Below are 27,223 nucleotides of genomic sequence, written 5' to 3'. Positions count from 1 at the left end.
TTATTATTATTATTATTATTATTATTATTATTATTATTATTATTATTATTATTATTTGCTTCAATTTTCGTAACCCACCAATTTTCTTATTTACTTGTTCGTGTTCTCTCTTTTTCTCCTCCCTTTCAAGATCTATGCCACCATTCAATAGATCAGATCTATTCTTGAGTCTATTTACTCAATTGTTACTTGTACGATTCACATCTTGCTATGTTTTTGTTACAGTTGGCGTAAGAAAAGGTGAAGAATAGTGAATTCTAACATGTGAAGATGGTAAGGGATCTTCAATTCTGATTCTTGAATGAGCTTTTTTTTTCCCGTCATTTTGATTCTTGGCGTAAGAAAATGCTTTTTTGGTTTTCGACATCCATTTTACTACACATTTGTTTTCAGTCCGCGCTATTCAATTTCCATTCGTTCCTTACTGTGATACTACTGGGAATATGTGCCTGCACTTACTTCAAAATGCAGTTTCAGCAGTCCTTGAACAAAGAACTGGGTATGTATTTGCATCTATATACATACATACATATATAGATACGTTTCTATATATAATACTGATCGTTCACACGTTTTACCTTTCATTGTTGCTTGTTGTTGATCCAGGATTTAGTAAAATGTGATAGTGATAGGTAATAGATAATGGATGTAGAATAGATTGCACTAGTGTAGTGTTTATGGAGATGTTGAACTGTTGATTATCCATCATGGCTTCATCTTAGTACATATGCTTTCGTTATGAATGCTGCTTTTTGGTGTGGTGTTGTGAGGATATAGTATTTACTTTAGGGTTAGGATATTAATTTATGTTTCTTGAAGCAATTCAATTTGCCCACATGTTAGATGTAGATGACTAGCTTTTACATAGTAAAATGGCATATGTGATACTCTCTTGATTTTCAGATGGAGGAGAATGGAGAAATAGAGAAGCTTTAGTTCAGCCATGAAATTTTCTATCCCATTTTTAGCCTTAACCAAAAACACCCATTTTCTAAACCTTTATCAGTTTACCTTGTTTGGGAGCTTATCTAAACATCTAAGCATGGAAAACAATTGGGGATAATATAGTTCCTTGTCCTCAATGTGCTCCTAATGTTATTTTTATTGAACATTTTAGAGTTCTCTTAATCAAGATAGTTATTAGTCTTGAATACTAAAACAGAGCAGCTGAACCCTAATATGCTGCAATAGGATACAGGAGAGTGAGATTGTTATCACATTGAAGAGTAAGGCACAAGATGCAAACATTTATAGATAACACACAATCATCATCAATCTGATGCAAATTTAACAAGTCGCTACAACAGAAGTCCTGTAGCATAAGTGAGTAAACAAATTACAGAACCAAAACATAGTTATGTTTAGTTCTCTAGGACTTAAAGTAACTAATGTTTTAAAAACCTAAACATGCTCATGGGGTTGGAATAATTGTCTTCAATATACTACACGTAACTTTCAATGTTAATTTCACCACTAATAGACTTGTTGATCTCTTCCTTCACTTACATTTCTACATCATTGGTTTATTCCTCCTTTACATATTATATAGGTTCCTGTCCCCATGATCTAGAAGGACTTGAACTAGTTTTCTTCTTCACTTTTGCTTGTTGCCTCACGTTTTTTATAGGTGAACCAGTCCCAACCACATCAACCCTAAGTCAAAGTATCATTGTGAAAAATCAACACATCTAAATTTTCGAATGATCAAATTATTTCTTTCAGAAAAAACACCCAATTTGGTCCTCAAGGAATTCTAAATCGGATGCTTTGGTCCCCAATATTTATTCACTATAAGTCCTCAAGAATTACTCCCGCCAGACAAATTAGTCCTTTCGTCATTTTGAAGGGGGACTAGGGACCTATTTGTTCAACACATTGAAAATTTGATTGAAAGTGACCGAGGGACTCTGTCCGACGAGAATAACTCTCGAGGACTTTTAGTGAATAAAAATTTGATGGGGACCAAAGTGTCTGATCTGAAAATTTGACAACCAATTTGGCTATTTACTCTTTCTTTTATGTCATTCTTGTCTGGGTCCCATTTTTTAAAATCAATGGTGAGAAATCTCACATGATAATGACTTGTGAACATCTAACCTTTGGACGATTTGTTCCCTTATCTTGACTCATTTATCCTATCAAACAATCTTTGCTGTGTTAAATGTTATTTTGATATACTTAACTAAATCCAAGTCTTATAAATTTGGTTGCTAAATCTTTTTAGAGGGCGATTTTGACCTAAAAAGCCTTTGAAGAAACAAAAGCAAAATCGGGAAGGGTAAAAAAAAAAAAGAAACTATATGGTGTGACTCTTGGTTGTGATTGAAACATGTGATGATACACCTTTAGCATCACAACTTCCCCATGGTGATGGTGTGCGCATGGCGGCACCATTATTTTCTGTTATTGAATAGAGTCCCTAATTTTGACGATATTAAACATTGAATCAAGGGGAAGCATTTCACTGTTTATGCTTCTATTGTTTGCGGTTACCCTTACTCTTTCTACAAATGTATGATAATATTCACATGTGAATTTACATGTTTGCCTCGGTCAATCACAATTCTTTTAGAATCCTTCACCTAGATATATTATATTTTGATTCTTTGAATCATTGGATATATCTTTTGGATTTTGCAAATTTGTTTGCTTTCTTCATAGCATATGTTTAGAACTTGCTGAACAAGTGACATTAGTGACAAGTTCTGATGGTTTCAATGGCTAAGAGAAGGGGGGTTGAATCTTAGCCCATTTTTTGCTTGCTAACACTTGCTGGACTTAGAGGAGACTTTTCTGTTTTTAGCTCGTCCCTAGCCACGAGACTTTTTTATTTTGTCTCGTCACTTGGCACGAGACATTTTTGGTTTTTGCTCCTGTGCAGTAGAAAACAGAAATGGAGTAGGAGAGAAGGAAGATTACACCCAGATATATTCTGGTTCAGCTGTTAAGTGCAGTGCAGCCTACATCCAGTCTCCATCACAACAATGATGGAATTTCACTATAATCAACCTGATTACAAACTATAAAGTGCTAACCCAACTTACAAGGGGATTCCCACAGAATCATGAAACACAACATAGATGAACAAAGGAACTCTAAGACATCTATGGCTTTTTCTTTTAATTTTGCACTCTTTGTCTTTTTCTGCTCTATGGCTTTTTCATACAAACCTCACTGTTTGCCTTTTTCCATGAGACTCAAGACATGACAAAATTAAACAGAAAAATACTAAACATAATACATTGAAGGAGAAGAAAATCTGTAAGTTTAGGTAGCTCTGAGAATCATGTGCCTTGCACTCTTACTTCTAACTCCTTGCTCCAAACAGTGGTTGTTCTCCCTTTTTATAGAAGAGAGAAGCCTCCACACTTGAAGCCAAAAACCCAAGACAACTTCTTCTTCCTTCAAGAAACCGGTTCGGCCACACAGAGAGAGAAGAGATAACCATGTAATAACCAACATGCAATTACCTCTAGTCCTTCCTTGGTCATCACTCTTCATCAATCCGAGCTCTCCATCCTTGGCTTGCTCTCCAAGATGGATTTCTGGCCCTTGATGCTTCATGATGATGATGGCTTCATATGTTTCAATCTCTGCCTCTTCTATCACTTCGCCACTCTAGCTACTTTCTGTGGTGGTTGAGCAGAATCAAAGACAAGCCATGCCTCCAAGAATCTCACCTTGTTGGCCGAGATCTTCTTCTTTCTTTTTGAGCATGAAGAACCCAAGATTACTTCACCAAATCTATCCATATTTGATGACAATCTCAGCCACAGCTCATTTTTATTTTAGTATGTTTTCTTACCATCATTAACTTGATGGTCTTGTTGCATGCAGTTCTTTCTTTCTTTTGGTAGCTGAACATAGCTTCCATTATTTCCTGGACAATGACCGAAGAAGAAGAAAGAATGAGAGAGAAGAGAGAATCTGAAGAAAAGCAATTCAAAGTGATTAAACAAATTAATTAAAAATAACTTGCTTTTACTTCCCTTAGAGTGGCGTGTAGCAATGATGTCTTCAATCAAATCAATGTCAAATTCTCTCTCATGTTTCCAATGCTAGCAATTAAGTTTTGAAATCCATCTCTAATAAGAAAATGGAATCCGTTGAAAGCATAGAGCCAAATTGTTTTCTTTTTAACTTGGTTTCGGACCAAGCTTGGAAACATTCATCAAAAATAATATTGGGCTTGGTAGCAACAAAATTTAATCTGGCCCAATTGGTAACATTTGCTTTCCTGATGAATTTTTGGATCATGCATAAAACACATAGGAAAGCATTTTCAGTTTGATTAAGTTGGCCCAAGTAAGATAACAAAATCAATTCAGCCATATTCATCATATATTATCAAAACTAAAGGCTGAATGTGATTGGGCTTGCACCAGAATTAATTTTCGGCCCAAGTAAACTCTGCACAGCAAAATTAATTTAATTAACATATATAAATTAGATTAATAATTTTGCTGTTAATAATGTTTGATCATCATCAATTTAATTTAGAGTTTTCCAAACTCATCAATCTCCCCCTTGATGACAAACATTATTAAAATTGAAATGGAAAAAAATTTAAAGATTTGAGTATAAAGTACTCCCTTTGAAGATTTAAATTTCTCCCCCTTTCTAATTGTCACATGACTTTGCCTTAATATATGCTGTTTTTACCAAGGGAAGCACTAACCTGTAACAATTTTAATCAAGCTTCAAGTAACAATGTTATTCAACATATTTATTTTAAAATGTTGAATGCTTGATTTATGAGCAGATTTGTATGATACACAAAACTCATTTGTTATCAATAAATTGATTATCTGCTCAAACTTTACACACATCAACTGATTCCAAAACAATGTAGTTCAAAAAATTTTCAAATATTTTCAGTCAAGATATCAGAGCAATATTATTCAAGTAAGAAAATATTTTTGAATCACTCATGATCACATCAAAAACATTGCAGCTGTTAGATATCACAGTTTAAAGGAACCGCCAAAAATAAATTTTCAAACCAACATGTTTACCAAGATGAATAAGAATATTCCTATTTCAATACAAGCATGTTCATCAAGATAAATCAACAACCAGGCATTCATATGATCAATATAAATATATTGTCAAACATTATTAACAGCAAAATTATTAATCTAATTTATATATGTTAATTAAATTAATTTTGCTGTGCAGGGTTTACTTGGGCCGAAAAATAATTCTGGTGCAAGCCCAATCACATTCAGCCTTTAGTTTTGATAATATATGATGAATATGGCTGAATTGATTTTGTTATCTTACTTGGGCCAACTTAATCAAACTGAAAATGCTTTCCTATGTGTTTTATGCATGATCCAAAAATTCATCAGGAAAGCAAATGTTACCAATTGGGCCAGATTAAATTTTGTTGCTACCAAACCCAATATTATTTTTGATGAATGTTTCCAAGCTTGGTCCGAAACCAAGTTAAAAAGAAAACAATTTGGCTCCATGCTTTCAACAGATTACATTTTCTTATTAGAGATGGATTTCAAAACTTAATTGCTAGCATTGGAAACATGAGAGAGAATTTGACATTGATTTGATTGAAGGCATCATTGCTACACGCCACTCTAAGGGAAGTAAAAGCAAGTTATTTTCAATTAATTTGTTTAATCACTTTGAATTGCTTTTCTTCAGATTCTCTCTTCTCTCTCATTCTTTCTTCTTCTTCGGTCATTGTCCAGGAAATAATGGAAGCTATGTTCAGCTACCAAAAGAAAGAAGGAGCTGCATGCAACAAGACCATCAAGCTAATGATGGCAAGAAAACATACTAAAATAAAAATGAGCTGTGGCTGAGATTGTCATCAAATATGGATAGATTTGGTGAGGTAATCTTGAGTTCTTCATGCTCAAAAAGGAAGAAGAAGATCTCGGCCAGCAAGGTGAGATTCTTGGAGGCATGGCTTGTCTTTGATTCTGCTCAACCACCACAGGAAGTAGGCAGAGATTGTCTTGAGTGGCGAAGTGATGGAAGAGGCAGAGATTGGAGCAGATGAAGCCATCATCATCATGAAGCATCAAGGGCCAGAAATCTATCTTGGAGAGCAAGCCAAGGATGGAGAGCTCGGATTGATGAAGAGTGATGACCAAGGAAGGACTAGAGGTAATTGCATGTTGGTTATTGCATGGTTATCTCTTCTCTCTCTGTGTGGCCGAACCGGTTTCTTGAAGGAAGAAGAAGTTGGCTTGGTTTTTTGGCTTCAAGTGTGGATGCTTCTCTCTTCTATAAAAAGGGAGAACAACCACTGTTTGGAGCAAGGAGTTAGAAGTAAGAGTGCAATGCACAGGATTCTCAGAGCTACCTAAGCTTACAGATTTTTTTCTCCTTCAATGTATTATGTTTAGTATTTTTCTGTTTAATTTTGTCATGTCTTGAGTCTCATGGAAAAAGGCAAACAGTGAGTTTTGTATGAAAAAGCCATAGAGCGGAAAAAGGCAGAGAGTGCAAAATTAAAAGAAAAAACTATAGATGTCTTAGAGTTCCTTTGTTCATCTATGTTGTGTTTCATGATTCTGTGGGAATCCCCTTGTAAGTTGGGTTAGCACTTTACAGTTTGTAATCAGGTTGATTATAGTGAAATTCCATCATTGTTGTGATGGAGACTGGATGTAGGCTACACTGCACTTAGCAGCTGAACCAGGATATATCTGGGTGTAATCTTTCTTCTCTCCTACTCCATTTCTGTTTTCTACTGCACAGGAGCAAAAACTAAAAAATGTCTCGTGCCAAGTGACGAGACAAAATGAAAAAGTCTTGCGGCTAAGGACGAGCTAAAAACAGAAAAGTCTCCTCTAAGTCCAGCAAGTGTTAGCAAGCAAAAATGGGGCTAAGATTCAACCCCCCTTCTCTTAGCCACTGAAACCATCAATTGGTATCAGAGCTTGGTCTCAAAGAGATCAAGCTTTGCAGCTTGGAGTAAAGATCCTCATGGCAGAAAACAGTGGCGCAAATGTGGTGTCCTATAATCTGACTGAAGGTCAATCAAGCAACAGACCTCCTCTTTTCAATGGAAAAAATTATACCTATTGGAAGGAGAGGATGAAGATATTTGTACAAGCAGTGGATTACAGACTTTGGAAGATTATCCTGGAAGGGCCTCAATTTCCAACTACCACAAGTGCTGAAGGAGTAGTCTCTCTCAAACCAGAAGCAAGATGGACCGAGGAAGATAGGAAGAAGGTAGAATTAAATGTCAAGGCAGTAAACCTGCTCAACTGTGCTATCAGCTTTGAGGAGTACCGACGGGTATCACGATGCACAACGGCAAAGGAAATCTGGGACAAGCTACAAATCACTCATGAAGGAACCACCATTGTTAAGAAGACTCGGACAGACATGTTGAACAGAGAATATGAAATGTTTGCAATGAAGGAAGGAGAATCCATTGATGAACTGTTCGAACGGTTCAACACCATCATTGTTGGCTTAGATGCTCTGGGAATTACACATTCAGAATTTGTGCTAGTGAGAAGAGTGTTGAGATGTCTTACAAAAGAATGGGAAACAAAAGCTTTAATTATTTCTGAGAGCAGTGGCTTAGATTCCATGACAGTTGATGATTTGAGAGGAAATCTTCTTGCTTTTGAAAACACCTATTTGAAAAAAGATTCAAAAAAGAAAGGAATTGCTTTTTCTTCTGTAACTAACCCTATGGATGATGAATCCAGTGATAACTCTTCTGAAAAGGAGTTTGTGTTGTTTGCAAAAAAATTCAGGAAAACGGTGAAGCTCAAAGGCAAAGGCAGCAGCTCAAGGAAGATGAAGAAAGACCTTAGCAAAGTAACCTGTTACAATTGCAAGGAAATGTGGCATTTCAGATCTGATTATCCCAAGTTAAAGAAGGAGAAAAGCTGAAAAGAGTAAAGAAGAAGGGACTGATGGCCTCATGGGAAGACTTGGAAAATGACTCAGATGATGATGATGAAGAAACCGAGACCAAGTCACAACCATGTCTCATGGCAGATCACATAGATCAGTTGTGCCTAGCATCCAAACGGAAAGAAAATATGTGGTATATGGACAGCGAATGTTCTAGGCATATGACCGAAAAAATAACCTTCTTCATAAAGCTTGATGAATATGATGGAGGTCTTGTCACTTTTTTTGATGATGCAAAAGGAAAAATAATGGCTGTTGGAAAAGTTGGTAAAAATTTTTCTTCTTGTATAAATGATGTTCTCCTTGTACATGGTTTGAAACATAATTTGCTTAGTGTTAGTCAATTGTGTGATTTGGATTTTGAAGAAGTTTGTTTGTGAGAAAACTGGGGATATTTTATTTGAAGCTAAAAGGTGTAACAATGTGTATGGATTAACTCTTGAGGATTTAAAGGAACAAAATGTAACATGCTTTACATCTCTTGAATATGAAAAATGGCTTTGGCATAGAAAGTTGGGCCATGCTAGCATGTACCAAATTTCTAAGCTAGTCAAAAAGAATTTGGTTAGAAGAATTCCAAACATCAAGTTTGATAAGGATCTTACTTGTGATGCTTGCCAATTGGGCAAACAAGTAAAATCCTCTTTTATATCAAAAGATGGAATCTCAACCAAAAGGCCATTGGAGATGTTACATATTGATCTTTTTGGTCCTACTAGAACTCAAAGTTTAGGAGGAAAACACTGTGGTCTTGTGGTGTTAGATGATTACTCTAGATTGGGTTTGGTACTTTTTCTTGCTCATAAGAATGATGCTTTTCATGCCTTTTCCACTCTTTGCAAGAAAATTCAAAATGAAAACGATTTAAAAATTGCTCATTTGAGAAGTGATCATGGAAGAGAATTTGAAAATCAAGACTTTGAAAAATTCTGTGATGACTTAGGAATTTCTCATAATTTCTCATGTCCTAGAACCCCCCAACAAAATGGGGTGGTTGAAAGAAGGAATAGAAGTCTTCAAGAGATGACTAGGGCTATGCTATGTGAGAATGAGATTCCTAAATTTTTATGGGCTAAAGCTGTGAACACAGCATGTTATATTTTGAAGAGTAGTGCTAGGGAGCCAATGGCCTAAGTGTACAATGTGTACAATGGGCTAAATATTTGGTTTATGAATCAAATGAACATCACCTATACTATGCAGAATAACCATCCGGATACCAGGGATAACCATCTGGATACTAGGGATAATAAACATCTCATGTTATAAAAAGCTAATTTTGGGTTCACCAAGGTTCGAACTCCTAACCTTCCGGATTTGGAACTCTTATACCATGTCCTGAAACCACTCATCCCAAAAGCGTAACCTGACAGGACAATGTAACACTAATAATAATATCTCTAATACTTTTTAAACCTTCATTGTACACATTGTACGCTTAGGTCATTGGCTCCCTATACTTTCTCTATTTTGAATAGAACGATCATTAGAAAAGGGTTAAAGAAAACCCCTTATGAGCTATGGAAAGGAACCCCTCCAAATCTTAAGTACTTTCATGTTTTTGGATGCAAATGTTTTGTGCTTAATAATAAAGAAAATCTTGAAAAGTTTGATCCAAAATCCTATGAAGGTATCTTTGTTGGATATTTCACCACAAGCAAGGCCTATAGAATTTATCTCAAGGAGCATAGGACTATAGAGGAATCCATACATGTTACTTTTTGTGATTCTAACTTAATTCCCAGTACTGTGATAGATAATGATTCAGATGGTGAAGAAACTGGAACAAGCAAAAAAAATTCCAAATCTGTTCAGAATGAAGAATCTGCCAGTCCAATTTTGTCTCGTCAGATTGGAGGAGACATTTTCATTTTGTCTCCTGAGCAGGCACGAGCAACTGAAACAGTGAGACCACCAGAAGTTCATCAAAGCTCTACACCTGTCCGAAAGCCTAGAGAATGGAAGTCCATGAGGGGTTATCCTCATGACTTCATCATTGGTAATCCCTCTCAAGGAGTAACAACAAGATCATCCACCAAAAGGCAAACTGAACCTAGCAATCCTGCTCTCTTGTAACAAATAGAGCCCAACAATGTCAAACAAGCTCTTGAGGACCCATCATGGGTTAAAGCAATGCAAGAGGAGCTTCCTCAATTTGACAAGAATGAGGTTTGGACACTAGTACCTCATCCGGATGGTAAGAAAGTTACCGGTACTAAGTGGGTATTTAAAAATAAGCTTGGTGAGGATGGACAAGTTGTTCGTAACAAGGCTAGATTAGTGGCCCAAGGTTACGATCAAGAAGAAGAAATTGATTTTGATGAGTCATTTGCCCCGGTAGCTAGAATGGAAGCAATTAGATTGCTTCTTGCCTATGCCGCCCATAAAGGTTTCAAAATGTTTCAAATGGATGTTAAGTGTGCTTTCCTTAATGGCTTTATTGATAGAGAAGTGTATGTGGCACAACCCCCCGGTTTTGAACAAAAAGAGTTTCCAAATCATGTTTTCAAATTAACTAAGGCTCTTTATGGTCTTAGACAAGCTCCAAGAGCTTGGTATGAAAGGCTTAGTGCCTTCTTGTTGGAAAATCAATTTCAAAGGGGTACCACCGACACTACTTTATTTATTAAAGCATCTAATGATGATATACTCCTTGTTCAAGTTTATGTTGATGATATTGTATTTGGATCGGCCAACATTTCCTTGTGTGAAGAGTTTGGAAAACTCATGACTAGTGAGTTTGAAATGAGTTTAATGGAAGAGCTTAGTTTCTTTCTTGGCCTCCAAATTAAACAAACTCCCAGTGGTACTTTTATTTACCAAGGAAAGTATGCAAAAGAACTTATTAAAAAGTTTGGCTTAGAAAATTCCAAATCAATGGGTAAACCGATGCATCCCAACACAAAATTTGAAAAGGATGATGATGGTCAAGATGTGGATGAAACAAGGTATAGGGGAATGATAGGTTCACTCATGTACCTTACCTCCTCTAGACCGGACATTGTCCAAAGTGTGGGTGTATGTTCAAGATTCCAATCTCACCCAAAAGAACCACATCTCACGTCTGTTAAACGCATCATTAGATACATTAAGGGAACTTGTGATTATGGATTATGGTATCGTAAATCTGATGACTTTTGTGCAGTAGGGTTTTGTGATGCAGATTTTGCAGGAGATAGAGTGGATAGACGATGCACATCCGGCATGTGTTGCTTCCTTGGAAGCTCACTCAATATGTGGTCAAGCAAAAAGCAAGCCACAGTGGCTTTATCCACAGCTGAAGCAAAATACATTTTCGCATCTGCATGTTGCACTCAATTAATTTGGTTAAAAACACAATTAGAAGATTACAGATTAAAGATCAATAGTATACCCTTATTTTGTGATAATATGAGTGCTATAAACATTTTAAAAAATCCTGTTTTGCACTCAAGAACAAAGCACATTGAAATTAAATATCATTTCATTAGAGAACATGTGCAAAAGGGAACTATTGATATTCAATTTGTAAAATCTGAAGACCAAATTGCTGATATTTTTACAAAACCCCTCTGTGAAGACAGATTCTGCACCTTGAGAAAAAGTTTGGGAATGTTTGATTTAAGTTTCATTGAAAATCTGTGAATTTTTAACTCTGTTCAGTTTTGTCTCGTAGGTTAGGACGAGATAAAAATGCAGGCTTGATGCAGGAGCTATGATCAAGGGGGAGGCAACACAGATTTAAATTTTTATGGGCCCCACCTAATAATTCCTGACCCCACCATGGCAGTTTAGTTAGTTATTCTTTCTTTGAAAAATAAAATCACAAAATCCCTTGGATTGTCTTTTCATATCTTGTTGGAAGAAGCATATTGTCAAATCATATCTTTTCCTTCCAACTAATCCCTTGATTCAAGAAAAATCATTTTTTATCATTTTTTGAAACTCCCATTTGGTTAATAACCGCGCCATTATGGTCATTAACTTCCCCATCATCTCTCTCCAATCCACATTTATTGCACCACTAACCTCCTTCCACCCTCACTCTCTTTCGGCATTCACCCTTTCATATTCAACTCCTCCATTCATCCTATCATGAAAAAGAAAACTGCACTTAGGAGAAGTAATTGAACCCCCATTTCAAAAAACCCAGATTTTTCATCACCTCCAACCCATACGCATATCCATCTCCATTCTACCTCCTCTTATACTCATTCCCCTCCTTCCAAAAAGACCGAAACCATGCGCCGTAAGGTAGTTGCTCAGAAAACTTCAGGGAGAGGCAAAACTGGAAAGACCAAGGAACCTAGTATTGAAGAGGATGAAGACGAGTCACATACCTCGCCCCCTCAATCACCACCGAAAAGATCCACCTCACATGTAAGAAGCTCTCAAAAGAAGCAGAAAAGCTTTGTGTTACATGATACTAAGGAACCTGCGAATTTGGAGTCACTTGAATTCAAGAACAAGCATCACAAAAATCACTCACATTTTGATCCTTCTCGGTTCTACTCATGTGCTTTCTATGAGTTTCACAAAGATGTTCTGATGAAACGTCATCTCTGCCCCTCTTACTTGGTGAACCTTGAAAACCTGGCCAACAAAGGAATTAACTTTTCTTCTCTGTTTGATGCTCTGAAATGGACCCCCTTGGTTCAGATTCAGAAACTTGTTTACCCGGGGCTGGTCCGGGAGTTCTATGCAAACATGCGTTTGATTGATGGCTCGATCCATTCTTACGTCAAGCGTGTTTATATGACCCTCACCCCTCAAACCATAGGTGCTGCTCTTGGGTATGAAGATGAAGGACCAAAAGTTTACATGATTGATAAGTGGGATGATCAAGTTGGCGTTGCACAGCAAACAGTCTTGCAACACATCTGTGCAAATCTTTCAGGTTTAGATGGACTAATCCCAACTCATCGAGCACTCGGCCCTGAAAATTCTCTATTGCACCGTATTATCACTCGCATTCTCACTCCACAAAGCGGTTCTCATCATAGAGTAACAGTTTCTGATTCTATCATTCTCTTTGCTCTTATCACTTCTACTCCAATTTCATTTGCTTATATTATGATACGTCATATGTGGGAAGCAGTTAAAAGTACTAAAAAGGCTAATCTTCCATATGGCATGTTCTTCACATGTATATTTGAGTATTTTAAAGTTGATTTGTCTAATGAATCTGTTGAGAACAAGGTTTCAATGATTAAAGGAGGAGGAGTTTCGGGCAAGAAAGGCAAGCAGTCTGTTCACTCTGAACCATCTCTCAGCGATCTAGAGAGCCGTCCTGAACCCTCAAATGTCACTACATCAATCCGGGAGGTGCTCAGTGAGTTTCGCAACGTGTCCAAGTTGATGTTCAAATCCCACAAGACTGCCCGAAAATTGGAATATGAACAGGAAAGGGCTTGGAAGAAGTGTCACGAAAGGGTTGGCTTCATGATTAAGAGCTTTGATGATGAAATGGGGACAGGGGATTACGAAGATGATTCCGGTTCAGAGTTCAATCTTTCTGATGATTAATGACTATTTCTTTACTTTTATTTGATATTGGCTCCATTAGGCTCAATCTATTTTTTGTAGGAGCATGACTTGATACTCACTGCTCTATGATACTTTGATACACTCTTGTTACTTTATTATGGATATTTTGTTGTGTTGTTCATATTTTGTGCAGGTGCCCCTTGATGACAAAAGGGGGAGGAAATTGAAACTAATGAAACAGGGGAAACAGGGGATGAAATTTTCAATTGAAAATTCATGATCACCCTTGTTCAAAGAATGCATGTTATTGCATTTGTTTCACTATGGTCACTGCTGTTTGAAATGCATTTGGCATTTGGTTTATGATAATGTTTGACAATATATTTGTATTGATCATATGAATGCCTGGTTGTTGATTTATCTTGATGAACATGCTTGTATTGAAATAGGAATATTCTTATTCATCTTGGTAAACATGTTGCTTTAAAAGGAACTACCAAAAATAAATTTTCAAACCAACATGTTTACCAAGATGAATAAGAATATTCCTATTTCAATACAAGCATGTTCATCAAGATAAATCAACAACCAGGCATTCATATGATCAATACAAATATATTGTCAAACATTATCATAAACCAAATGCCAAATGCATTTCAAACAGCAGTGACCATAGTGAAACAAATGCAATAACAACATGCATTCTTTGAACAAGGGTGATCATGAATTTTCAATTGAAAATTTCATCCCCTGTTTCCCCTGTTTCATTAGTTTCAATTTCCTCCCCCTTTTGTCATCAAGGGGCACTTGCACAAAATATGAACAACACAACAAAATATCCATAATAAAGTAACAAGAGTGTATCAAAGTATCATAGAGCAGTGAGTATCAAGTCATGCTCCTACAAAAAACAGATTGAGCCTAATGGAGCCAATATCAAATAAAAGTAAAGAAACAGTCATTAATCATCAGAAAGATTGAACTCTGAACCGGAATCATCTTCGTAATCCCCTGTCCCCATTTCATCATCAAAGCTCTTAATCATGAAGCCAACCCTTTTGTGACACTTCTTCCAAGCCCTTTCCTGTTCATATTCCAATTTCCGGACAGTCTTGTGGGATTTGAACATCAACTTGGACATGTTGCGGAACTCACTGAGCACCTCCCGGATTGATGTAGTGACATTTGAGGGTTCAGGACGGCTCTCTAGATCGCTGAGAGATAGTTCAGAGTGAACAGACCGCTTGCCTTTCTTGCCCGAAACTCCTCCTCCTTTAATCATTGAAACCTTGTTCTCAACAGATTCATTAGACAAATCAACTTTAAAATACTCAAATATACATGTGAGGAACATGCCATATGGAAGATTAGCCTTTTTAGTACTTTTAACGGCTTCCCACATATGACGTATCATAATATAAGCAAATGAAATTGGAGTAGAAGTGATAAGAGCAAAGAGAATGATAGAATCAGAAACTGTTACTCTATGATGAGAACCGCTTTGTGGAGTGAGGATGTGAGTGATAATACGGTGCAATAGAGAGTTTTCAGGGCCGAGTGCTCGATGAGTTGGGATTAGTCCATCTAAACCTGAAAGATTTGCACAGATGTGTTGCAAGACTGTTTGCTGTGCAACGCCAACTTGATCATCCCACTTATCAATCATGTAAACTTTTGGTCCTTCATCTTCATACCCAAGAGTAGCACCTATAGTTTGAGGGGTGAGGGTCATATAAACATGCTTGACGTAAGAATGGATCGAGCCATCAATCAAACGCATGTTTGCATAGAACTCCCGGATCAGCCCCGGGTAAATAAGTTTCTGAATCTGAACCAAGGGGGTCCATTTCAGAGCATCAAATAGAGAAGAAAAGTTGATTCCTTTGTTGGCCAGGTTTTCAAGGTTCACCAAGTAAGAGGGGCAGAGATGACGTTTCATCAGAACATCTTTGTGAAACTCATAGAAAGCACATGAGTAGAACCGAGAAGGATCAAAATGTGAGTGATTTTTGTGATGCTTGTTCTTGAATTCAAGTGACTCCAAATTCGCAGGTTCCTTAGTATCATGTAACACAAAGCTTTTCTGCTTCTTTTGAGAGCTTCTTGCATGTGGGGTGGATCTTTTCGGTGGTGATTGAAGGGGCGAGGTATGTGACTTGTCTTCATCCTCTTCAACACTAGGTTCCTTGGTCTTTCCAGTTTTGCCTTTCCCTGAAGTTTTCTGAGCAACTACCTTACGGCGCATGGTTTCGGTCTTTTTGGAAGGAGGGGAATGAGTAGAAGAGGAGGTAGAATGGAGATGGATATGCGTATGGGTTGGAGGTGATGAAAAAGGTGGGTTTTTTGAAATGGGGGTTCGGTTACTTCTCCTAAGTGCAATTTTCTTTTTCATGATAGGATGAATGGAGGAGTTGAATATGAAAGGGTGAATGCTGAAAGAGAATGAGGGTGGAAGGAGGTTAGTGGTGCAATAAATGTGGATTGGAGAGAGATGATGGGGAAGTTAATGACCATAATGGCGCGGTTATTAACCAAATGGGAGTTTCAAAAAATGATAAAAAATGGTTTTCCTTGAATCAAGGGATTAGTTGGAAGGAAAAGATATGATTTGACAATATGCTTCTTCCAACAAGATATGAAAAGACAATCCAAGGGATTTTGTGATTTTATTTTTCAAAGAAAGAATAACTAACTAAACTGCCATGGTGGGGTCAGGAATTATTAGGTGGGGCCCATGAAAATTTAAATCTGTGTTGCCTCCCCCTTACTCATAGCTCCTCCATCAAGCCTGCATTTTTATCTCGTCCTAACCTACGAGACAAAACTGAACAGAGTTAAAAATTCACAGATTTTCAATGAAACTTAAATCAAACATTCCCAAACTTTTTCTCAAGGTGCATAATCTATCTTCACAGAGGGGTTTTGTAAAAATATCAGCAATTTGGTCTTCAGATTTTACAAATTGAATATCAATAGTTCCCTTTTGCACATGTTCTCTAATGAAATGATATTTAATTTCAATGTGCTTTGTTCTTGAGTCCAAAACAGGATTTTTTGAAATGTTTATAGCACTCATATTATCACAAAATAAGGGTATACTATTGATCTTTAATCTGTAATCTTCTAATTGTGTTTTTAACCAAATTAATTGAGTGCAACATGCAGATGCGGAAATGTATTCTGCTTCAGTTGTGGATAAAGCCACTGTGGCTTGCTTTTTGCTTGACCACATATTGAGTGAGCTTCCAAGGAAGCAACACATGCCGGATGTGCTTCGTCTATCCACTCTATCTCCCGCAAAATCTGCATCACAAAACCCTACTGCACAAAAGTCATCAGATTTAGGATACCATAATCCATAATCACAAGTTCCCTTAATATATCTAATGATGCGCTTAACAGCCGTGAGATGGGATTCTTTTGGGTGAGATTGGAATCTTGAACATACACCCACACTTTGGACAATGTCCGGTCTAGAGGAGGTAAGGTACATGAGTGAACCTATCATTCCTCTATAAAATTTTTTAATAAGTTCTTTTGCATACTTTCCTTGGTAAATAAAAGTACCACTGGGAGTTTGTTTAATTTGGAGGCCAAGAAAGAAAGTAAGCTCTCCCATTAAACTCATTTCAAACTCACTAGTCATGAGTTTTCCAAACTCTTCACACAAGGAAATGTTGGCCGATCCAAATATAATGTCATCAACATAAACTTGAACAAGGAGTATATCATCATTAGATGCTTTAATAAATAAAGTTGTGTCGGTGGTACCCCTTTGAAATTGATTTTCCAACAAGAAGGCACTAAGCCTTTCATACCAAGCTCTTGGAGCTTGTCTAAGACCATAAAGAGCCTTAGTTAATTTGAAAACATGATTTAGAAACTCTTTTTGTTCAAAACCGGGGAGTTGTGCCACATACACTTCTCTATCAATAAAGCCATTAAGGAAAGCACACTTAACATCCATTTGAAATATTTTGAAACCTTTATGGGCGGTATAGGCAAGAAGCAATCTAATTGCTTTCATTCTAGCTACCGGAGCAAAAGACTCATCAAAATCTATACCCTCTTCTTGATCGTAACCTTGGGCCACTAATCTAGCCTTGTTACGAACAACTTGTCCATCCCCACCAAGCTTATTTTTAAATACCCACTTAGTACCGGTAACTTTCTTACCATCCGGATGAGGTACTAGTGTCCAAACCTCATTCTTGTCAAACTGAGCAAGCTCTTCTTGCATTGCTTTAACCCATGATGGGTCCTCAAGAGCTTGTTTGACATTGTTGGGCTCTATTTGTAACAAGAGAGCAAGATTGCTAGGTTCGGTTTGCCTTTTGGTGGATGATCTTGTTGTTACTCCTTGAAAGGGATTACCAATGATGAAGTCATGAGGATAACCCCTCATGGACTTCCATTCTCTAGGCTTTCGGACAGGTGTAGAGCTTTGATGAACTTCTGGTGGTCTCACTGTTTCAGTTGCTCGTGCCTGCTCAGGAGACAAAATGGAAATGTCTCCTCCAATCTGACGAGACAAAACTGGACTGGCAGATTCTTTATTCTGAACAGATTTGGAATTTTCTTTGCTTGTTCCAGTTTCTTCACCATCTGAATCATTATCTATCACAGTACTGGGAATTAAGTTAGAATCACAAAAAGTAATATGTATGGATTACTCTATAGTCCTATGCTCCTTGAGATAAATTCTATAGGTCTTGCTTGTGGTGGAATATCCAACAAACATTCTTTCATAGGATTTTGGATCAAACTTTCCAAGATTTTCTTTATTATTAAGCACAAAACATTTGCATCCAAAAACATGAAAGTACTTAAGATTTGGAGGGGTTCCTTTCCATAGCTCATAAGGGGGTTTCTTTAACCCTTTTCTAATGATCGTTCTATTCAAAATATAACATGCTGTGTTCACAGCTTCAACCCATAAAAATTTAGGAATCTCATTCTCACATAGCATAGCCCTAGTCATCTCTTGAAGACTTCTATTCCTTCTTTCAACCACCCCATTTTGTTGGGGGGTTCTAGGACATGAGAAATTATGAGAAATTCCTAAGTCATCACAGAATTTTTCAAAGTCTTGATTTTCAAATTCTCTTCCATGATCACTTCTCAAATGAGAAATTTTCAAATCCTTTTCATTTTGAATTTTCTTGCAAAGAGTGGAAAAGGCATGAAAAGAATTATTCTTATGAGCAATAAAAAATTTCCAACCCAATCTAGAGTAATCATCTACCACCACAAGACCACAGTATTTTCCTCCTAAACTTTGAGTTCTAGTACGACCAAAAAGATCAATAGGTAATATCTCCAATGGCCTTTTGGTTGAGATTCCATCTTTTGATATAAAAGAGGATTTTACTTGTTTGCCCAATTGGCAAACATCACAAGTAAGATCCTTATCAAACTTGATGTTTGGAATTCCTCTAACCAAATTTTTTTTGACTAGCTTAGAAATTTGGTACATGCTAGCATGGCCTAACTTTCTATGCCAAAGCCATTTTTCAGATTCAAGAGATGTAAAGCATGTTACATTTTGTTCCTTTAAATCCTCAAGAGTTAATCCATACACATTGTTACACCTTTTAGCTTCAAATAAAATATCCCCAGTTTTCTCACAAACAACCAAACAAACAAACTTCTTAAAAACAACTTCAAAACCCAAATCACACAATTGACTAACACTAAGCAAATTATGTTTCAAACCATGTACAAGGAGAACATCATTTATACAAGAAGAAAAATTTTTACCAACTTTTCCAACAACCACTATTTTTCCTTTTGCATCATCACCAAAAGTGACAAGACCTCCATCATATTCATCAAGCTTTATGAAGAAGGTTGTTTTTCCGGTCATATGCCTAGAACATCTGCTGTCCATTTACCACATATTTTCTTTCCGTTTGGATGCTAGACACACCTGATCTATGTGATCTGCCATGAGACATGGTTGTGACTTGGTCTCGGTTTCTTCATCATCATCATCTGAGTCATTTTCCAAGTCTTCCCATGAGGCCACCAGTCCCTTCTTCTTTACTCTTTTCGGCTTTTCCTCCTTCTTTAACTTGAGACAATCAGATCTGAAATGCCCCATTTCCTTGCAATTGTAACAGGTTACTTTGCTAAGGTCTTTCTTCATCTTCCTTGAGCTGCTGCCTTTGCCTTTGAGCTTCACCATTTTCCTGAATTTTTTTGCAAACAACATAAACTCATTTTCAGAAGAGTTATCACTGGATTCATCATCCAGAGGGTTAGTTACAGAAGAAAAAGCAATTTCTTTCTTTTTTGAATCTTTTTTCAAATAGGTGTTTTCAAAAGCAAGAAGATTTCCTCTCAAATCATCAACTGTCATGGAATCTAAGCCACTGCTCTCAGAAATAATTAAAGCTTTTGTTTCCCATTCTTTTGTAAGACATCTCAACACTCTTCTCACTAGCACAGATTCTGAATGTGTAATTCCCAGAGCATCTAAGCCAACAATGATGGTGTTGAACCGTTCGAACAGTTCATCAATGGATTCTCCTTCCTTCATTGCAAACATTTCATATTCTCTGTTCAACATGTCTGTCCGAGTCTTCTTAACAATGGTGGTTCCTTCATGAGTGATTTGTAGCTTGTCCCAGATTTTCTTTGCCGTTTGTGCATCGTGATACCCGTCGGTACTCCTCAAAGCTGATAGCACAGTTGAGCAGGTTTACTGCCTTGGCATTTAATTCTACCTTCTTCCTATCTTCCTCGGTCCATCTTGCTTTTGGTTTGAGAGAGACTACTCCTTCAGCACTTGTGGTAGTTGGAAATTGAGGCCCTTCCAGGATAATCTTCCAAAGTCTGTAATCCACTGCTTGTACAAATATCTTCATCCTCTCCTTCCAATAGGTATAATTTTTCCCATTGAAAAGAGGAGGTCTGTTGCTTGATTGACCTTCAGTCAGATTATATGACACCACATTTGCGCCACTGTTTTCTGCCATGAGGATCTTTACTCCAAGCTGCAAAGCTTGATCTCTTTGAGACCAAGCTCTGATACCAATTGATGGTTTCAGTGGCTAAGAGAAGGGGGGTTGAATCTTAGCCCCCTTTTTGCTTGCTAACACTTGCTGGACTTAGAGGAGACTTTTCTATTTTTAGCTCATCCCTAGCCATGAGACTTTTTCATTTTGTCTCGTCACTTGGCACGAGACATTTTTGGTTTTTGCTCCTGTGCAGTAGAAAACAGAAATGGAGTAGGAGAGAAGGAAGATTACACCCAGATATATCCTGGTTCAGCTGCTAAGTGTAGTGCAGCCTACATCCAGTCTCCATCACAACAATGATGAAATTTCACTATAATCAACCTGATTACAAACTGTAAAGTGCTAACCCAACTTACAAGGGGATTCCCACAGAATCATGAAACACAACATAGATGAACAAAAGAACTCTAAGACATCTATGGCTTTTTCTTTTAATTTTGCACTCTCTGCCTTTTTTCGCTCTATGGCTTTTTCATACAAACCTCACTGTTTGCCTTTTTCCATGAGACTCAAGACCTGACAAAATTAAACAGAAAAATACTAAACATAATACATTGAAGGAGAAGAAAATCTGTAAGCTTAGGTAGCTCTGAAAATCCTGTGCCTTAAGGAGAAGAGATAACCATGCAATAACCAACATGCAATTACCTCAAGTCCTTCCTTGGTCATCACTCTTCATCAATCTGAGCTCTCCATCCTTGGCTTGCTCTCCAAGATGGATTTCTGGCCCTTGATGCTTCATGATGATGATGGCTTCATGTGATCCAATCTCTGCCTCTTCCATCACTTCGCCACTCTAGCTACTTCCTGTGGTGGTTGAGCATAATCAAAGACAAGCCATGCCTCCAAGAATCTCACCTTGCTGGCCGAGATCTTCTTCTTCCTTTTTGAGCATGAAGAACCCAAGATTACCTCACCAAATCTATCCATATTTGATGACAATTTCAGCCATAGCTCATTTTTATTTTAAAATGTTTTCTTGCCATCATTAGCTTGATGGTCTTGTTGCATGCCGCTCCTTCTTTCTTTTGGTAGCTGAACATAGCTTCCATTATTTCCTGGACAATGACCGAAGAAGAAGAAAGAATGAGAGAGAAGAGAGAATCTAAAGAAAAGCAATTCAAAGTGATTAAACAAATTAATTGAAAATAACTTGCTTTTACTTCTCTTAGAGTGGCGTGTAGCAATGATGCCTTCAATCAAATCAATGTCAAATTCTCTCTCATGTTTCCAATGCTAGCAATTTAGTTTTGAAATCCATCTCTAATAAGGAAATGGAATCCGTTGAAAACATGGAGCCAAATTGTTTTCTTTTTAACTTGGTTTCGGACCAAGGTTGGAAACATTCATAAAAAATAATATTGGGCTTGGTAGCAACAAAATTTAATCTGGCCCAATTGGTAACATTTGCTTTCCTGATGAATTTTTGGATCATACATAAAACACATAGGAAAGCATTTTCAGTTTGATTAAGTTGGCCCAAGTAAGATAACAAAATCAATTCAGCCATATTCATCATATATTATCAAAACTAAAGGCTGAATGTGATTGGACTTGCACCAGAATTATTTTTCGGCCCAAGTAAACCCTGCACAGCAAAATTAATTTAATTAACATATATAAATTAGATTAATAATTTTGCTGTTAATAATGTTTGATCATCGTCAATTTAATTTAGAGTTTTCCAAACTCATCAAGTTCTTTTGCAACAGATTTCGTGGGTTCTTTTGGAAGGCGGCAAGAATAGGTAACAGTCTCCTATTTGATTTACTACTGTGTGAAGTTTCATTTTAATTTTGCATGTGCGCTTTCAAATATCTAGTTGTTTTCTTTGTTTATGCTATGGAAATGACTGGAGCAGAAAGAAGGGTAGGGAAGAAGCCATATCTGCATTTGGTTTACCATGGATTTTTATCGTTTTACTTTTTCCTTTGGTTCTGTAATTTTTTTTTTTTTGCTTTGCTCCATGTGCTTGATGCTCTAAAGATTTTTCCATTTGTCAATTTATCATGTACTGCAATTCTTTAAATCAATCAGTTTATTAACCCTAGTCCAATCCTGACTTATCAAACCATAGTTAGTTGTACCGCACCTGCTTACCTTTAAACAAGAAGGATATGGATTCTTAGTGAGTGTTTATGACTTACCTTTCTTGGTTGAAAATCTAGGGATATAATAATTCATTATGATTTTATGATGGATGCAAATAGAGAAGGTTTGGATTTTAGTTGTAATCTCATTTTATTTCTGTGCCAATATTCATCTTTTACAACCTCAACCACTTCTATGGATATTTATGTATCTTTTCTATAAATCCTAGTTGTTTTAGAGCATTCCTCCTTCAAAATGCATTTTAATGTCCTGTGATCTTCACAAGGCTAAATTATGGTGGAATCCTTGAGTCCTAGCTTTACCATTGTGGGGATGTATTAAGGAATATATTTTTATGTTAGATATTTATTTTGCCTAGAAAGCTCTAAAATGAGATGCTACAAAGTAAGTGAGTATAAAAATATATTTGATTGGATGATAATCAGTGATTTTTTATCTTCTTGAGTTGTTGCTGAAACAGGGGAACGATTAAGCCTGTGGGTATCCGTAGGTTGCTTTATGATGGGTGTTTCAATAATCTTCTTCTGAGCTAACATTGTACCTCTAGTCAGTGGTAGGTTTTCTCTTTTAAACATACAAATATCGGTGGTCACGAAATTGATATTATTGCTTAATGTGTAATTTTATTCCCCATAAAAGTTTTTAAGAGTTCCCTAAACCATATAGTGACTTGTAAGGCTGTGTTGTTTTCTGTATAATAATCATAATTCGACCGCGGTAATCTTTTTGTAACTCTGATTGGCGTATTCCCTGACATGTTAATTGTTCAATGTTTAACTTGTTAAAGAAATTGAATCTTAATCTGATGGATGCTGACTTCGTGATCATTGATATTTTACCATTATCTTTGTATTTCTCTATATATAGCTTCTCAAGAACACCCTTATGTGTTGTAGACTTTTTGCTTTCTATTTTAGGGAAATTATAGATTTGTAATCTTTTGCTAAAATTACATGTTTTGATTTTTTCCTTCTTCCATGCCTTCACACCCTCCTTTCATATAAATATTATTGATCATGTTAGCATTTATGAAAATGTGTGTGTGGATTATGGGGTTGATGTTGAGGAGAGAAGCAGACACAATAGACATAATTTAGTTTATTAATACTTTAATAGAATCTAGCATAATATTGTGCATCGGTTCTTTATTAAGTTGAATATTTCTAATAATATTTCATGAATTTGCAGGGTCATCCATTCTATGCTCTAATGCTGTTCTATATGCTAAATGATTTGCAGGACCTGGAATTAGTTTGTACTTACATATTTTTACATGAGAGCCCTATGAACTTGTTCCTTGTTTCAAGCTCATTTATTAATGTATCCAATTCATTTATTAATATCTTTGTCTGTTTTCTCCAGAGCCATACATTTATCATTGTGGAATGTCCATTTTATTTTTCTCCTAAACCTAGTTGAACTTCCTTCTCCCACTGGTATTCTATAAACTTCGATATGTGAAAAACTAAGCCAACAGCATTTCAATTACTCTCTCTTTCTGATAATATCCGTGGTTATATGGTACATTTTGCGGGAAGAGTATAGTCTTTTTATTTTTATTTATTTATTTTTCTGCACCATCAATTTTTGATATATTATGTAGTTGATCACTAATAATCCAGTAAAACAATGAATAAAGTTTGTGTTATGTTCAAACTGATATATTTTTAAGGAGTTCTTGAAATGAGCTAGCTCTCTGTTTCATTTAAAACATTAAATTTTTAGATTGCAACATTATTTTTGTTGATATTTATGAATAAAAAATTAATTTATATAAACCTTTTTATTTCGCTTTTTAATTTGAATATGGAAGCAAAGGAAGTGTTGGACTCGCGTATGGGGAGTAGGGGTGCTTCACCTTGTTGTGGGATCATAGGAAGCAGAACTCGAACCCTTGCGAGTTGTGTCCCTCGAAATGTAAAAAAAAAAATTACCCAGAACAAGAAAAACGGACCATGCAATTTCAAATTCCATTAGCTGTAAATCAGACCATGCCATTTGTGAAACAAAATTTCATATGATCAAAGAACTCGCATGGTCCGAGTTATGTACTCTGAGTTTTTTCAATATACTGAATTTTTTTCAACTTTTTGAACACAAATCGAAGGGTTTGATTTGTGTATTCCCACAATTTTAAAAAACACAAAAAATTACCATGTTAAAATATATCACTCATTTTGCTTTCATATCAAAATTTTTTAACCTCTTTAATTAGATCGGTATATCTTTAATTTCACGGAAAATTAGTAAAACCTAACCCTAAATTAAAACACACAGATCACACCACACACTCTCCACTCTCCAGAGGGCTGCACTCACCCACGCTCACGCCCGTAACCTCAAAACTCTCCACTCTTCGCCGGCGACGGACAACTTCACAGTCGCAACGCCGTTCAGCATCATAGTTCGCAACCACACACTTCCCCTGCTCCTCGGTTTTGCCGTCGCCGTCGTGCTCCGTTCGTCTCCATCCAACCTCTATCCGTCGTCCCTCCATTTCCAGCTTCGTGTCTCACCGTCGTGTCTGGTGTTCGGATTTTTCGTCCTCCCTTAGTCTCGAGTCTCAGGTAATTCTTCTAATTATTTGTTGATTTTGATTTCTTTTTGTTCTGACCTTGATTTTTTTTTATTTTGGTTTTGTCTTGTTGATTCTAAATTTCTAATTTTTGTGTTCCGATTATGATTTATGGCTGTTATTCTAATTTTGGTGTTCTGATTTATGATTTTTAATTTGTTATTAATTGTTGTTTGGAACATTTTTAATATTTAACAGGTTTATAGGCAAATCTTTATCTCCTACTTTTAATGCATTACAAGTGAAAATTATTAACTTAAATAATATCTATAATAATGCAAATTTAAGATGATGTATCTAATCTTTTTTTTTTTTAATTTGTCTTTCCAAATCCTAGATTCTAAATCTTACCATATTTGACTTAGTAAATAAGATTTCAAATCTAAAATAATTTAATAAGATAAGATAATAAGATAAGATAAATGCTTATGATTATGCTGTATAAAATCATTATATATTACCATAAGTCCATAACATTAGAGTAAAAATAAAAGATCCTAAAGCTGCAATTTTTCTTCACCTCAATTTAGTTTATTAGTTAATAGTAAGTTTTCATGGCTAAGAGATCAACCTCCTATTCAATAGAATTCACATGTTCTGAAAAACCATCTTTATGGCTAATAACTGAAGAAAATTCATTTCCTAATAGCTTCCGTATTAATTTTTCTTGTACCAATCAAATAATCCAACAAAAAAAAATTGTCACGAAACCAACCTCTAAGCCACATATTGATGATGAATTCTCTTCTTTTACTGCCACTACTGTCAACGAAACTTTTTTTGTTCCTTGGTATAAAATTCCTAGTCATTTGCAACCCACCACTGATGATGATAAAGAAAAATTCAAATACTTGCAAGAAACCTTCTCTTCAATGTTCTTATCATCAAAGCTATTAGATAAAATTATGCCTTCCATATGCGAATTTGCGAGGGAGATCATGAAAATGTCTAAATGTGACCGTTACGCAGGAATTTGGCCATTTGAAGTGAACCTTTGCGTTACCACATCCATTGTTGATGTCACCACATCCATTGTTGATGAAGATGACGATTGTGAATCTGTTGGAGAGAATGAGATGCCAAAAGATGATGATTGTTCGGATGAGAGCCAAGATGCATGCATATGCATGGGAGAGATAAACTGATACTATTATTAATTTTTTGAATTAATTTTTCGTTCGTTTTAGTTTATAACTATTTTGAAGTAGTGCTCCAAAGATTTTTTTTTCACTCTTTTCAAAACATTGATTTTTTAGATTGTAACATTATTTTTGTTGATATTTATGAATAAAAAAATAATTTGTCTGAATTTACAATAGTGAATATGATAAATAGAATAATCACAATTAATAAAAAGAAAGAAAGAAAGAAAGAAAGAAAGGAATATGAAAATCAAAACAAGCCAGCAACCCGGAAAGATGAATGCTGGATCACGGAGAGGATCGCGGCTATGGAAACCGAATTTGATGGCTGAAATGCGCGAATTTCAATCAAACAAAGTCGGAAGCATTGGATGGCAGCAGAACCGCAAAGAAACAGAAGCAAATAAAACTCTTTGCTATGATAGATGTTTTGATAATTAAATCCAATGGTTGCTAAATCTTTTTAGAAGGCGATTTAGACCTAAAAAGCCTTTGAAGAAACAGAAGCAAAATCGGGAAGCGTAAAAAGAAAACAAGAAACTATACAGTCCATAGGAAACAGGGGTCTTGGATTTAAGTCTGCATAGTGCAGTAGTGGCTGCTATATAATGTGACTTCTTTTGTGATTGAAACATGAGATGATACACCTTTAGCATCACAGCTTCCCCATGGATGGTGTGCACATGACGGCACCGTTCCAATCAAGGGAAAGCATTTCACTGTTTATGCTTCTATTATCTGCGGTTAGCCTTACTCTTTCTACAAATGTTTCATAATATTCACATGTGAATTTACATGTTTGGCCAATCACAATTCTTTTAGGATGCTTCACCTAGTTATATTTATTATGTGTTGTAGACTTTTGCCTTATAGGGGTAAAAATATAAATAAATTGAATGTTCTTAATGAATATTTTTATATAAATGAAAACAGCTAGTATCAATTTACATATGTTGGTGGTAAATCGAATCACTCTCACTCGATTTAGTAGAATTTCATGC

The 27,223-nt window shown here is 36.2% G+C and overlaps 2 long non-coding RNA genes and 1 pseudogene across 2 annotated transcripts; 2 read left to right on the top strand and 1 right to left on the bottom strand.

The window, feature by feature from the left end:
• The window catches only part of LOC107623565, a 27,671-nt pseudogene extending 3,678 nt beyond the window's left edge, over positions 1-23,993 (top strand).
• Positions 22,346-22,959, bottom strand: LOC110268010. Its single transcript, XR_002356015.1, has 2 exons — positions 22,494-22,959; positions 22,346-22,415 (listed from the first exon to the last, which is right to left on the bottom strand). It is a non-coding gene; the product is annotated as an uncharacterized LOC110268010 (long non-coding RNA).
• LOC107623568 lies at positions 24,758-26,259 on the top strand. Its single transcript, XR_001616509.2, has 2 exons — positions 24,758-25,072; positions 26,050-26,259. It is a non-coding gene; the product is annotated as an uncharacterized LOC107623568 (long non-coding RNA).

The sequence above is a fragment of the Arachis ipaensis genome, chromosome B10, assembly GCF_000816755.2.
Source record: "Arachis ipaensis cultivar K30076 chromosome B10, Araip1.1, whole genome shotgun sequence".
Lineage (NCBI taxonomy): Eukaryota > Viridiplantae > Streptophyta > Magnoliopsida > Fabales > Fabaceae > Arachis > Arachis ipaensis.
This window is presented reverse-complemented; position numbering and strand designations above follow the sequence as displayed.